Source organism: Oncorhynchus masou, chromosome 3, assembly GCF_036934945.1.
Source record: "Oncorhynchus masou masou isolate Uvic2021 chromosome 3, UVic_Omas_1.1, whole genome shotgun sequence".
NCBI lineage: Eukaryota > Metazoa > Chordata > Actinopteri > Salmoniformes > Salmonidae > Oncorhynchus > Oncorhynchus masou.
Window position 1 is genome coordinate 19,816,426 of NC_088214.1, and position 12,062 is coordinate 19,828,487.

Here is a 12,062-nt window from a genome sequence, read left to right on the forward strand (position 1 = left end):
AATGAACATTGTGAAACAAAAACAGAGAAACAGACTGACCTGGATTGTCACACAACAGACAATAAATCTATAATTAATTCAGTCAAGGAGCCGAAGGGAAATTTTCGCTCATCCAACTACTGAGGTAACCCTTAATACAGTGCCTTGCGAAAGTATTCGGCCCCCTTGAACTTTGCGACCTTTTGCCACATTTCAGGCTTCAAACATAAAGATATAAAACTATTTTTTTGTGAAGAATCAACAACAAGTGGGACACAATCATGAAGTGGAACGACATTTATTGGATATTTCAAACTTTTTTAACAAATCAAAAACTGAAATATTGGGCGTGCAAAATTATTCAGCCCCCTTAAGTTAAGACTTTGTACCGCCACCTTTTGCTGCGATTACAGCTGTAATTCGCTTGGGGTATGTCTCTTTCAGTTTTGCACATCGAGAGACTGAAATTTTTTCCCATTCCTTGCAAAACAGCTCGAGCTCAGTGAGGTTGGATGGAGAGCATTTGTGAACAGCAGTTTTCAGTTCTTTCCACAGATTCTCGATTGGATTCAGGTCTGGACTTTGACTTGGCCATTCTAACACCTGGATATGTTTATTTTTGAACCATTCCATTGTAGATTTTGCTTTATATTTTGGATCATTGTCTTGTTGGAAGACAAATCTCCGTCCCAGTCTCAGGTCTTTTGCAGACTCCATCAGGTTCTTCCAGAATGTCCTGTATTTGGCTCCATCCATCTTCCCATCAATTTTAACCATCTTCCCTGTCCCTGCTGAAGAAAAGCAGGCCCAAACCATGATGCTGCCACCACCATGTTTGACAGTGGGTATGGTGTGTTCAGGGTGATGAGCTGTGTTGCTTTTACGCCAAACATAACGTTTTGCATTGTTGCCAAAAAGTTCCATTTTGGTTTCATCTGACCAGAGCACCTTCTTCCACATGTGTGGTGTGTCTCCCAGGTGGCTTGTGGCAAACTTTAAATGAAACTTTTTATGGATATCTTTAATGGCTTTCTTCTTGCCACTCTTCCATAAAGGCCAGATTTGTGCAATATACGACTGATTGTTGTCCTATGGACAGAGTCTCCCACCTCAGCTGTTGATCTCTGCAGTTCATCCAGAGTGATCATGGGCCTCTTGGCTGCATCTCTGATCAGTCTTCTCCTTGTATGAGCTGAAAGTTTAGAGGGACGGCCAGGTCTTGGTAGATTTGCAGTGGTCTGATACTCCTTCCATTTCAATATTATCGCTTGCACAGTGCTCCTTGGGATGTTTAAAGCTTGGGAAATATTTTTGTATCCAAATCCGGCTTTAAACTTCTTCACAACAGTATCTCGGACCTGCCTGGTGTGTTCCTTGTTCTTCATGATGCTCTCTGCGCTTTTAACGGACCTCTGAGACTATCACAGTGCAGGTGCATTTATACAGAGACTTGATTACACACAGGTGGATTGTATTTATCATCATTAGTCATTTAGGTCAACATTGGATCATTCAGAGATCCTCACTGAACTTCTGGAGAGAGTTTGCTGCACTGAAAGTAAAGGGGCTGAATAATTTTGCACGCCCAATTTTTCAGTTTTTGATTTGTTAAAAAGGTTTGAAATATCCAATAAATGTCGTTCCACTTCATGATTGTGTCCCACTTGTTGTTGATTCTTCACAAAAAAATACAGTTTTATATCTTTATGTTTGAAGCCTGAAATGTGGCAAAAGGTCGCAAAGTTCAAGGGGGCCGAATACTTTCGCAAGGCACTGTATGTGTTTGTAGGCTGTACATTTGTCTGACATTATATCATTTCCTAGACCAGGAAATATCCTGGATTGAGTTGAGTTTGATTTTGATTTCTTTGGGGCCATTTGTTTTTTCATAGTTTCTTTGATTTTTAAAGTCCTTTTTGACCTATTTTGCAGACATTATTATATATCCGAACCACTGTGCCATCGCTATCCTTATTTTGGAGAAAAAAAACACAATTTGAGCACATTTTTGCATCCTTTTCCTCCTGCCTGCTGCGCCAATATCAAATCTAACAACTATCATCATTTGCTAATTAATTTAATTGGTTTGTGATAGCTGTTGATAGACGTACGATGCTCCTGTTTAGCTGTATCAATTTCGACCAACCTTTACTTGATTGAAAAGACCGGTGTCTTTTAACCTCCCATGGCTAGTTGCAGGTAAAACGTTGGAATTGAGTAAATGCTCCATTATGAAACTAAATACATTTTTGCTCCATGAAGTAATCCAACAATGTATACTCCCCCATCTTGTTGTTCGGCACTTCCTCTTTCACCTGGCAGTCACTGGCAGTATGTGTGTGTGTGTTTGTGTGTGTGCGCACGCCTGCATTTGTGTGCATATGTAGCTGTTGCCTGAGAGACTAAGCTTTAACACATCTGTCTCAATGTCTGTTGGGCAGGATATGATAAATGACCTGATGTCTCATTACTGAATACCACTTAAATATTCACTCTCTAGTAGACAGCTTGCTGGTTCCGTAAGCAATAAGCATTATGCCTCAAAATGAAATTAACAGAAAAAAATACAATTAAAGGGAGCACGAAATTTCTATTATAGCATATTGGCAGACTGTAATTCATATTCCATTCACCCAGCTCAATGTAAAATCAATAGGTTTAGGCTACATCACCATAGTCAATATTTTCCCTATACCCATCATGAGGTTGCTACAATGAATCTAAGGGAGTGCCAGATAAAGGGGAGGTAATGAGTGAGGTAATGGAGTCCAGGTGTGCCTCATGATGATGCACAGGTGCGCATAATCATAATGATTGATGCCAGGTGTGCGTAATGTTGGTTGCCTGGACCGGTGTTTAGTAAACCGGCAATGTTGAACGCTGGATAGGTGGAGCAGGACTAGACCTGACAAAAAAATCTAATCATAATCAAATCAAATGTATTTGTCACATACACATGGTTAGCAGATGTTAATGCGAGTGTAGCGAAATGCTTGTGCTTCTAGTTCCGACAATGCAGTAATAACCAACGATTAATCTAACCTAACAATTCCAAAACTACTACCTTATACATACAAGTGTAAAGGGATAAAGAATATGTACATAAAGATATATGAATGAGTGATGGTACAGAACGGCATAGGCAAGATGCAGTAGATGGTATCGAGTACAGTATATACATATGAGATGAGTAGGGTAGGGTATGTAAACAAAGTGGCATAGTTTAAAGTGGCTGGTGATACATATATTACATAAAGATGCAGTAGATGATATAGAGTACAGTATATACATATATATATGAGATGAGTAATTTAGGGTATGTAAACATTATATTAAGAGGCATTTTTTAAAGTGGCTAGTGATATATTTTACATCAATTTCCATCAAGTCCTCAATGTTAGTGGTGGCTGTTTAACAGTCTGTTGGCCTTGAGATAGAAGCTGTTTTTCAGTGTCTCAGTCCCTGCTTTGATGCACCTGTACTGACCTCACCTTCTGGATGATAGCGGGGTGAACAGGCAGTGGCTCGGGTGGTTGTTGTCCTTGATGATCTTTATGGCCTTCCTGTGACATCCGGTGGTGTAGTTGTCCTGGAGGGCAGGTAGTTTGCCCCCGGTGATGCGTTGTGCAGACCTCCCTACCCTCTGGAGAGCCTTACGGTTGTGGGCGGAGCAGTTGCCGTACCAGGCGGTGATACAGCCCGTCAGGATGCTCTCGATTGTGCATCTGTAGAAGTTTCTGAGTGCTTTTGGTGACAAGCCAAACTTCTTCAGCCTCCTGAGGCGCCTGCTGCGCCTTCTTCACCACGCTGTCTGTGTGGGTGGACCAATTCAGTTTGTCTGTGATGTGTACGCCGAGGAACTTAAAATTAAAACTTATTACCCTCTCCACTACTGTCCCATCGATGTGGATAGGGGGGTGCTCCCTCTGCTGTTTCCTGAAGTCCACAATCATCTCCTTAGTTTTGTTGACGTTGAGTGTGAGGTTATTTTCCTGACACCACACTCGAGGGCCCTCACCTCCTCCCCGTAGGCCGTCTCGTCGTTGTTGGTAATTAAGCCTACCACTGTAGTGTCGTCCACAAACTTGATGATTGAGTTGGAGGCATGCATGGCCACGCAGTCGTGGGTGAACAGGGAGTACAGGAGAGGGCTCAGAACGCACTCTTGTGCGGCCCCAGTGTTCAGGATCAGCGGGGTGGAGATGTTGTTACCTACCCTCACCACCTTGTTGCGGCCGTCAGGAAATCCAGTACCCAGTTGCACAGGGCGGGGTCGAGACCCAGGGTCTCGAGCTTGATGACGAGTTTGGAGGGTACTATGTTGTTAAATGCTGAGCTGTAGTCGATGAACACCATTCTCACATAGGTATTCCTCTTGTCCAGATGGGTTAGGGCAGTGTGCAGTGTGGTTGAGATTGCATCGTCTGTGGACCTATTTGGGCGGTAATCAAATTGGAGTGGGTCTAGTGTGTCAGGTAGGGTGGAGGTGATATGGTCCTTGACTAGTCTCTCAAAGCACTTCATGATGACGGAAGTGAGTGCTAGTCGTTTAGCCCAGTTACCTTAGCTTTCTTGGGAACAGGGACAATGGTGGCCCTCTTGAAGCATGTGGGAACAGCAGACTGGGATAAGGATTGATTGAATATGTCCGTAAACACACCAGCCAGCTGGTCTGCGCATGCTCTGAGGACGCGGCTGGGGATGCCGTCTGGGCCTGCAGCCTTGTGAGGGTTAACACGTTTAAATGTTTTAATCACATCGACTGCAGTGAATCAGATTGTTCGGACCAGCGTTGAACAGACCTGATTCTGTCGACAACATGTCAATTTATATTGCAAGAGCTCCAATAGGTCAGAGGATGTCCTCCGGAAGTTGTCATAATTGCTGTGTAAGTCTACAGAAGGGGCTGAGAACCATGAGGCTCCTAGGTTTTGCATTGAAGTCAAGGTACCCAGAGGAGGACGGAAACTAGCTGTCCTCTGGCTACTGTCGATCACCATTGCAAAACAGTGTTTAAATACATTTGGTGAAGTTAATATATTTAGTATAGTTTTTTTTAAAAGGCTAACTTTTTTTTGTTTCACTATTTTGCTGAAATTCAATGAGGAGGATGGTCCTCCCCTTCCACCTCTGAGGAACCTACACAGCTACCACTACTCTTGCTCAAATAAAAAGGTTATCTGTCTCATCTACATTTTTAAGTCAATCTAAAAACAAACGATTCTGAGGTAAGTTGATCTAATATTTTGTCATTTACAAAAAGTTATATATATATATATATATATATATATATATATATATATATATATATATATATATAATCTAAGTTAGATCTATAAATAAACGCTTTACATTAACCATTAGGCCCAAAGATACTTTAAATAACAAAAAAAAGTGTAATCTGAGGCCACCTATTTCTCTTCATAGTTTATTTGGTTCCATCATCCACATGCCTAATTTTGACCAAACTTTGCTTTTTTGTGTCAGCAATTGGATATTGTTCTTAGGGGGGCTAGTTACCCCAAATTAACATATTAATGCTTCTCCCTAGCCATATTAATACTGCTGCTTATACAGTATTTGCATATAGTCAAGTGTAGTTATAGTGAAAGGATCATTGGCTACAGTTGTCCTCTATAAGCCTGTGAGGAATATGCTTGTTGGGTGAAAATCAATTATTGATACGTTAAGATCAACAGAATAGGCTGCCAGAATCAATTTGTGAAGTAATCAGTTTGTTTGAAACACATATTGTTTTTTCCAGCTTGGGAGAAGATTGTGAGATTCCTTATCCGGTTTGGATCTTATTTCCTGTTTCTCAGTTTCCCGTTGGGAGATCTGAGTGTTGAGCTGTCAAGGCAATAAGAATTGCTGTCATATTAGATTGAGATGGGGGAGGGCGGCAGTAAACTATTGTTCTGTTGCGTTCAGAGAGAGTGTGTCCCCACTTTGTTTGTTGTCCTGGAACAATAATTCAACCATAATTAGAGAGATAAGCCAAAGCCAAAGTATTATACTGTAATGAAGTGTTTATTACCATCGATTACCTCATATTTCTTTCGCAGAGTTAGAGTGGATGAGGGATGCAAGCAAACTTGAGGACCATGAGCTTTTAATATAACTTCTACTTAATGTATATTGAACAAAGATATAAATGCAAAATGTAAAGGGTTGGTCCCATGTTTCATGAAATGTGTTGATCCCAGAAATGTCCCAAAAGCTTATTTCTCTCAAATGTTGTGCACAAATTGGTTTACATTGCTGTTAGTGAGCATTGCTCCTTTGCCTGACAGGTGACAGGCGTGGTATATCAAGAAGCTGATTTAACAGCATGATCATTACACAGGTGCACCTTATGCTGGGGACAATGAAAGGCACTTTAAAATGTGCAGTTTTATTTGTAGAGTAATGCCACATATGTTTCAAGTTGCATGCAATTGGCATGCTGACTACAGGAATGTCCACCAGAGCAGTTGCCAGAGAATGTAATGTTATTTTCTCTACCATAAGCTGCCTCAAAACATAGTTTTAGAGAATTTGGCTGTACATCCAACTGGCCTCACAACCGCAGACCACGTGTAACCACGCCAGCCCAGGACCTCCACATCTGGCTTCTTCACCTGCGGAATCGTCTGAGACCAGCCACCCGGACAGCTGATGAAACTGAGGAGTAATTCTGTATGTAATAAAGCCCTTTTGTGGGGAAAAACTCATTCAGATTGTCTGGGCATGTATCCCCAGGCAGGGGCGCAGCCATGGGTGGGCTTGGGAGTGCATAGGCCCACTCACTTGGAAGCCAGGCCCACCCATGGTTGAGACTAATATTTTTTTTTCAATTGACTGATTTCCTTATATGAACTAACTTTTGTAGAATTGTAGAAATTGTTGCATGTTGCGTTTACATTTTCTTTCAGTATATATTGTTTGGGAAACATTTTGTAGTAAGCATTATGCTTAAGTTTGTGAAATTCAAGCCTGAGGATTGGATCAGAAGGTAATGTTTAGAAGGTAAAAAAACAATAGTGGAGGTCGTATTTTGAAGAAACTAAAGAATTAAGTGAAAATGTTGGAACGCAACATTTTAAAATCACTTGATTGTGATGACATCCTTCTCCACAAGACAACAAAAGTGATAAATGTATCAAACACATCTATATTTTGATATATATATATAGATAGACTCTTCAATGATGATGAGAAGTTAAAGTGAAAAGGCTACGAGTCTGTCTGTCAAGCTAATAAACTGTGCCTTGTGTCACATTGTGCAGCTAGGGGCATTAACCTGGGTCCCACTCTCTCTCTCTTTCTCTCTGAGTTTCCACATCATTGATAATTTCCCCTTCACTTCAGGCATATCACAAGGCATAGCCTACATAGGAGTGAATGTTGTGCTCTCACCAAGCAGATGACATCCATACAACTGATTAAGCAAAGCAAGATGCTCAGGAGGAGATGCACCATGCTATTTCTTATTATATCTACAATGCCCATTCTACCCAACTGTGTTCCCAGATTGAGTCTGTATTTTACACTTTCGGGGCCGCTGACTCATGACTGTCATCACTAAGGTGTCCCAACAAAAAAGTTATTGTAACTTTTACTAACAACATCGCAAAAAAAACTGCCAAAACATTTGGTATAATCTAGATTAGGTTTAAGGGTGCTTCCCAGCCACCATAAATTTGTCAAATATACAGCCAACTCAATGATTTTGGTTGAGAGTTGGTATAAAATACATGTGAACATAATGGGTTGTGTTTGGACATTGCAGTCCAACAGAGAGTTGAACTTTTGACCCAATGTATCCAGACTAGCTAGGTCCATCAACTAATTGAGTTCAATCAATGGAGAGTGCCCTTGTCTAAATTCTTTCCACTCGCAACCACATCCCTAAACCCCAACCACACATTGGCATTTCATGACTTTGGGTTTTAATTTGTCCAAAGAGGCCTTACAAACCAGAAAAAGAGACGCATGCATAAAATAAAAACTATATTTTTTGTCAAAGAAAACAATAACTTGTTGGAGACCAATTCAGGGGAGTGCTGAAATACGTGTAGTGTTCAGCTGGAACCTTGTTCGCCAGTCTTCCCTTTGTGTTGCACAGCAAATTAAAAACTACAGTCTGGCTTGCTAGATTAGATCTGCTGCTTTTAATCACTGAATGTAGATGTAAAAACACTTTTCTTGGGGTCATCTGGTATTGAAGCATCAAATTCTAGTGACAAGTTGAGTTCATTAGATAGTTGTTGTGCTTTTAACTCCTCTTGACCTATTCAATACTTTCCTGCAGTCAAATGCCCTAGTGGCCTCATGAGTGGAACGTTATTAATATTTTTCATTTTTCATGATTTTGTTGTCTTTCAGTCTTCTGTGACGTAAATAAAGTGTAATATTGGGAGGCAAATACATTTCGAACTTCATATCTGACATGGTACGGGTGTCATGTTTTATTTCCATAGCCATCCATGGTGGTGAAGTGTATACTTTTGTTTCAAAGTAGATTTGTTTTTGCCCCATGAAATGAATCCATTCCTCTGATGGTCACCAGGAGTGAGTGTGTGTGTGCGTCTGCCTTTCTGTTTGTGTCTGTGTTTGAATGTCTGAGTGAGTCTGTGTGTGTCTGTGTGTGTGTGTGTGTGTGTGTGTGTGTGTGTGTGTGTGTGTGTGTGTGTGTGTGTGTGTGTGTGTGTGTGTGTGTGTGTGTGTGTGTGTGTGTGTGTGTGTGTGTGTGTGTGTGTGTGTGTGCGTGCGTGCGTGCGTGCGTGCGTGCGTGCGTGAGTGTGTGTGTGTGTGTGTTTGTGTTTGTGTGTGTGTGTGTGTGTGTTGGGGGTGGGTTGCTTGTAAAGGATTGAACGATAAATATGAAGTCCATTGCCATTTCACTCCACTATTTTTGCATAATAGTAGCCTGATTTAATTGATATGCTTATATTATTATCATGTGAATTGTTATCATTATCTGTTATGCACAAAGTTCTTACTGTAGCACACATGTACTGTATATGTTATTTCAAATATCTTGAGTTCTTTCTGCTCGTATCAGTATGTGATAATAATATGTGTGCATAATTTATCATGCATATTTGTTCCTTCTATCTGTCCAATGTTGAGCTATATAAACTGTCAGTTAGAATGACATCAGCTACAATAATTCACTTCATGTTCCTTTATATTTTCTTTGTGTACATATTCTATTATACAGTTCAAGTATTTCACAACAGTATTGTGATTCAACTGGGTGAGACTATCAATGGAGGCTGCTGAGGGAGGACGACTCATAATAATGGCGAGAACAGAGTCAATGGTGTGGTACCAACCATATGGAAACAACGTCTTTTATGTGTTTGATACTGTTCCCTTGACTCCATTCCAGCCACTATTATGAGCCATCCTGCCCTCAGCAGCCTCCATTGCTCTCTAGAGCAGTTTGCCCTATGCATACACAATACATACACAGGGCCAGTATTTCTCAGATGTCAACAGCTAAAAACAACCGGCTGTTCCAATGTCCTAGTCTGTAACCAAAGTATTATCATCCAAATTAGCCTGCATGCCACCCTGTTTCATCCAGCCAGTGGGACACCAGCAACGGTAAGGTTAGAGGGAGTACAGCATAGCACACAAAACATAAGCATCTCATTATTGAGTATGTTGTAATTTAATGTTTAATTATGTGCTTATTCATGCATATAAATTACAATTTAAATGAATGTTTAACTCCTGCAGGAGGACTGCAAGCTAGATAAAATGTGAAACATAAGACTACATATTGTAGAGACTGTATAAAATGTGATATCTCATAAGCATAGCGTATGCACATAGGAGTTGCGAGATACTCTTAGATGCAAAATCTATGCTGTGTGACAATCTCTCTCAGTGTGATATACGGTTGAGCATTTCTGTGGCACAGAAGCATCATTCTCTCCCATGTATAATGGATATGGATTAGATGGCGCCTTAATCCAAATCAATCTACTCAACACACACATCACCTTGTTGCTATGTGTGTGGTAGGCAACATGTAAGCTACTATAAAAAGACAATTTGATGACTAATTTCCAGACTCTTTACTTTTAGTAATATATTTATCATTTTCTTATAAAGTGATAGGTATTTGTCTATCTGTTCTAATGAGTAAGCAGTAAGATGAATGGTTGTGTCAGTACATGCAGTAGGGCGATTTATCTACTGAACTTGACCAATTTTTCTTCTTGAGTGTATTACCTTTAAGGCTTCTGTACACATTTGGTGGTTGATAGTCTTGTTAATTCATGGTTTTGAAAGAAGAAAAAAAACACAGTAGGCACATTTTTTGAATTTGTCACCAGAATGTGGTGACATTCTAACAGTGCAAGAGTACTACAATAGATACAAATGTTCCTCTAACAAAACCAATCAATGAACCAATATTGTTCGACATTGCACTTATTGGCGTCATTAAGTCTACGTGCTGACTCACAAATCTATACAGAATCTATATAAACAATATGGTTGTTCCTCATGTAGAAATATATTTTTTTTACCTTTATTTAACCAGGCAATTCAGTTAAGAACAAATTCTTATTTTCAATGACGGCCTGGGAACAGTGTGTTAACTGCCTGTTCAGGGGCAGAACAACAGATTTGTAACCTTCTGGTTACTAGTCCAACACTCTAACCACTAGGCTACCCTGCCGCCCCATATTCCAGCAAATGATTACAAGTATGGTTTTACAAACACCATGTCGTTATTGTAGAAAATAATGTGTTTTCAATGACTTAAATGCTTAAATAAAGGCAATTAACACCATGTAGTATATGTAGAACAACCATATACACTGAGTATACAAAACATTAAGAACAACTGCTCTTTCCATGACAGACTGGCCAGGTAAATCCAGGTGAACGCTAAGATCCAGTATTGATGTCACTTGTTAAATCCACTTCAATCAGTGTAGATGAAGGGGAGAAGACATGTTAAAGAAGGATTTGTAAGCATTGAGACAATTGAGACATGGATTGTGTATGTGTGCCATTCAGAGGGTGAATGGGCAAGACAAAAGATTTAAGTGGCTTTGAACAGGGTATGTTGGTAGGTGCCAGGCGCACCGGTTTGTGTCAAGAACTGCAACGCTGCTGTGGTTTTCATGCTCAACAGTTTCCCTCGTGTATCAAGAATGATCCACTACCCAAAGGACATCCAGCCAACTTGACACAACTGTGGGAAGCGTTAGAGTCATTTTTTATTGATTTGGCCTTTATTTTACCAGGTAAGTTGACTGAAAACATTTACAGCATTGACCCGGGGAATAGTTACATGAGGATTAATGAAGCAATTGGATGCTGGGGATGATTAGGTGGCCATAATGGTATGAGGGCCAAATTGGTAATTTGGGACCGACCAGGACCAACTCTGTTTAGCTCCAGAGGAAAGCCGGCAGTGGGATGCAGGGTGGTATACTGCTGTCTGAACATTGGTCAATATGGGCAAGCATCCCTGTGGAACACTTTCGACACCTTATAGATTCCATGCACCGACGAATTGAGGCTCAATATTAGGAAAGTTTTCCTAATGTTTGGTACACTCAGTTTAGAATACCTAGAATATCCATATACAGTGCCTTCGGAAAGTAGTCAGACTCCTTGACTTTTTCAACATTTTATTAGGTTACAGCCTTATTCTAAAATGTATTAAATATTTTTTTTTCCTTCATCAATCTACATACAATAACCCATAATGACAAAGCAAAAACAGGATTTTAGAATTTTTTGCTAATTTATTAAAAATGAATTCAAAAATTTTACAGACCCTTTACTCAGTGCTTTGTTGAATCACCTTTGGCAGCAATTTCAGCCTTGAGTCTTCTTGGGTATGACGCTACATGCTTGGCACACATGTATTTGGGGAGTTTCTCCCATTCTTCTCTGCTGTTCCTCTCAAGCTCTGTCAGGTTGGATAGGGAGCGTCGCTGCACAACTATTTTCCATTTGATTGGGTTCAAATCCGGACACTCTGACTGGGCCACTCAAGGACATTCAGAGAGGACATTCAGAGACCACTACTGCGTTTTCTTGGCTGTGTGTTTAGGGTCGTTGTCCTG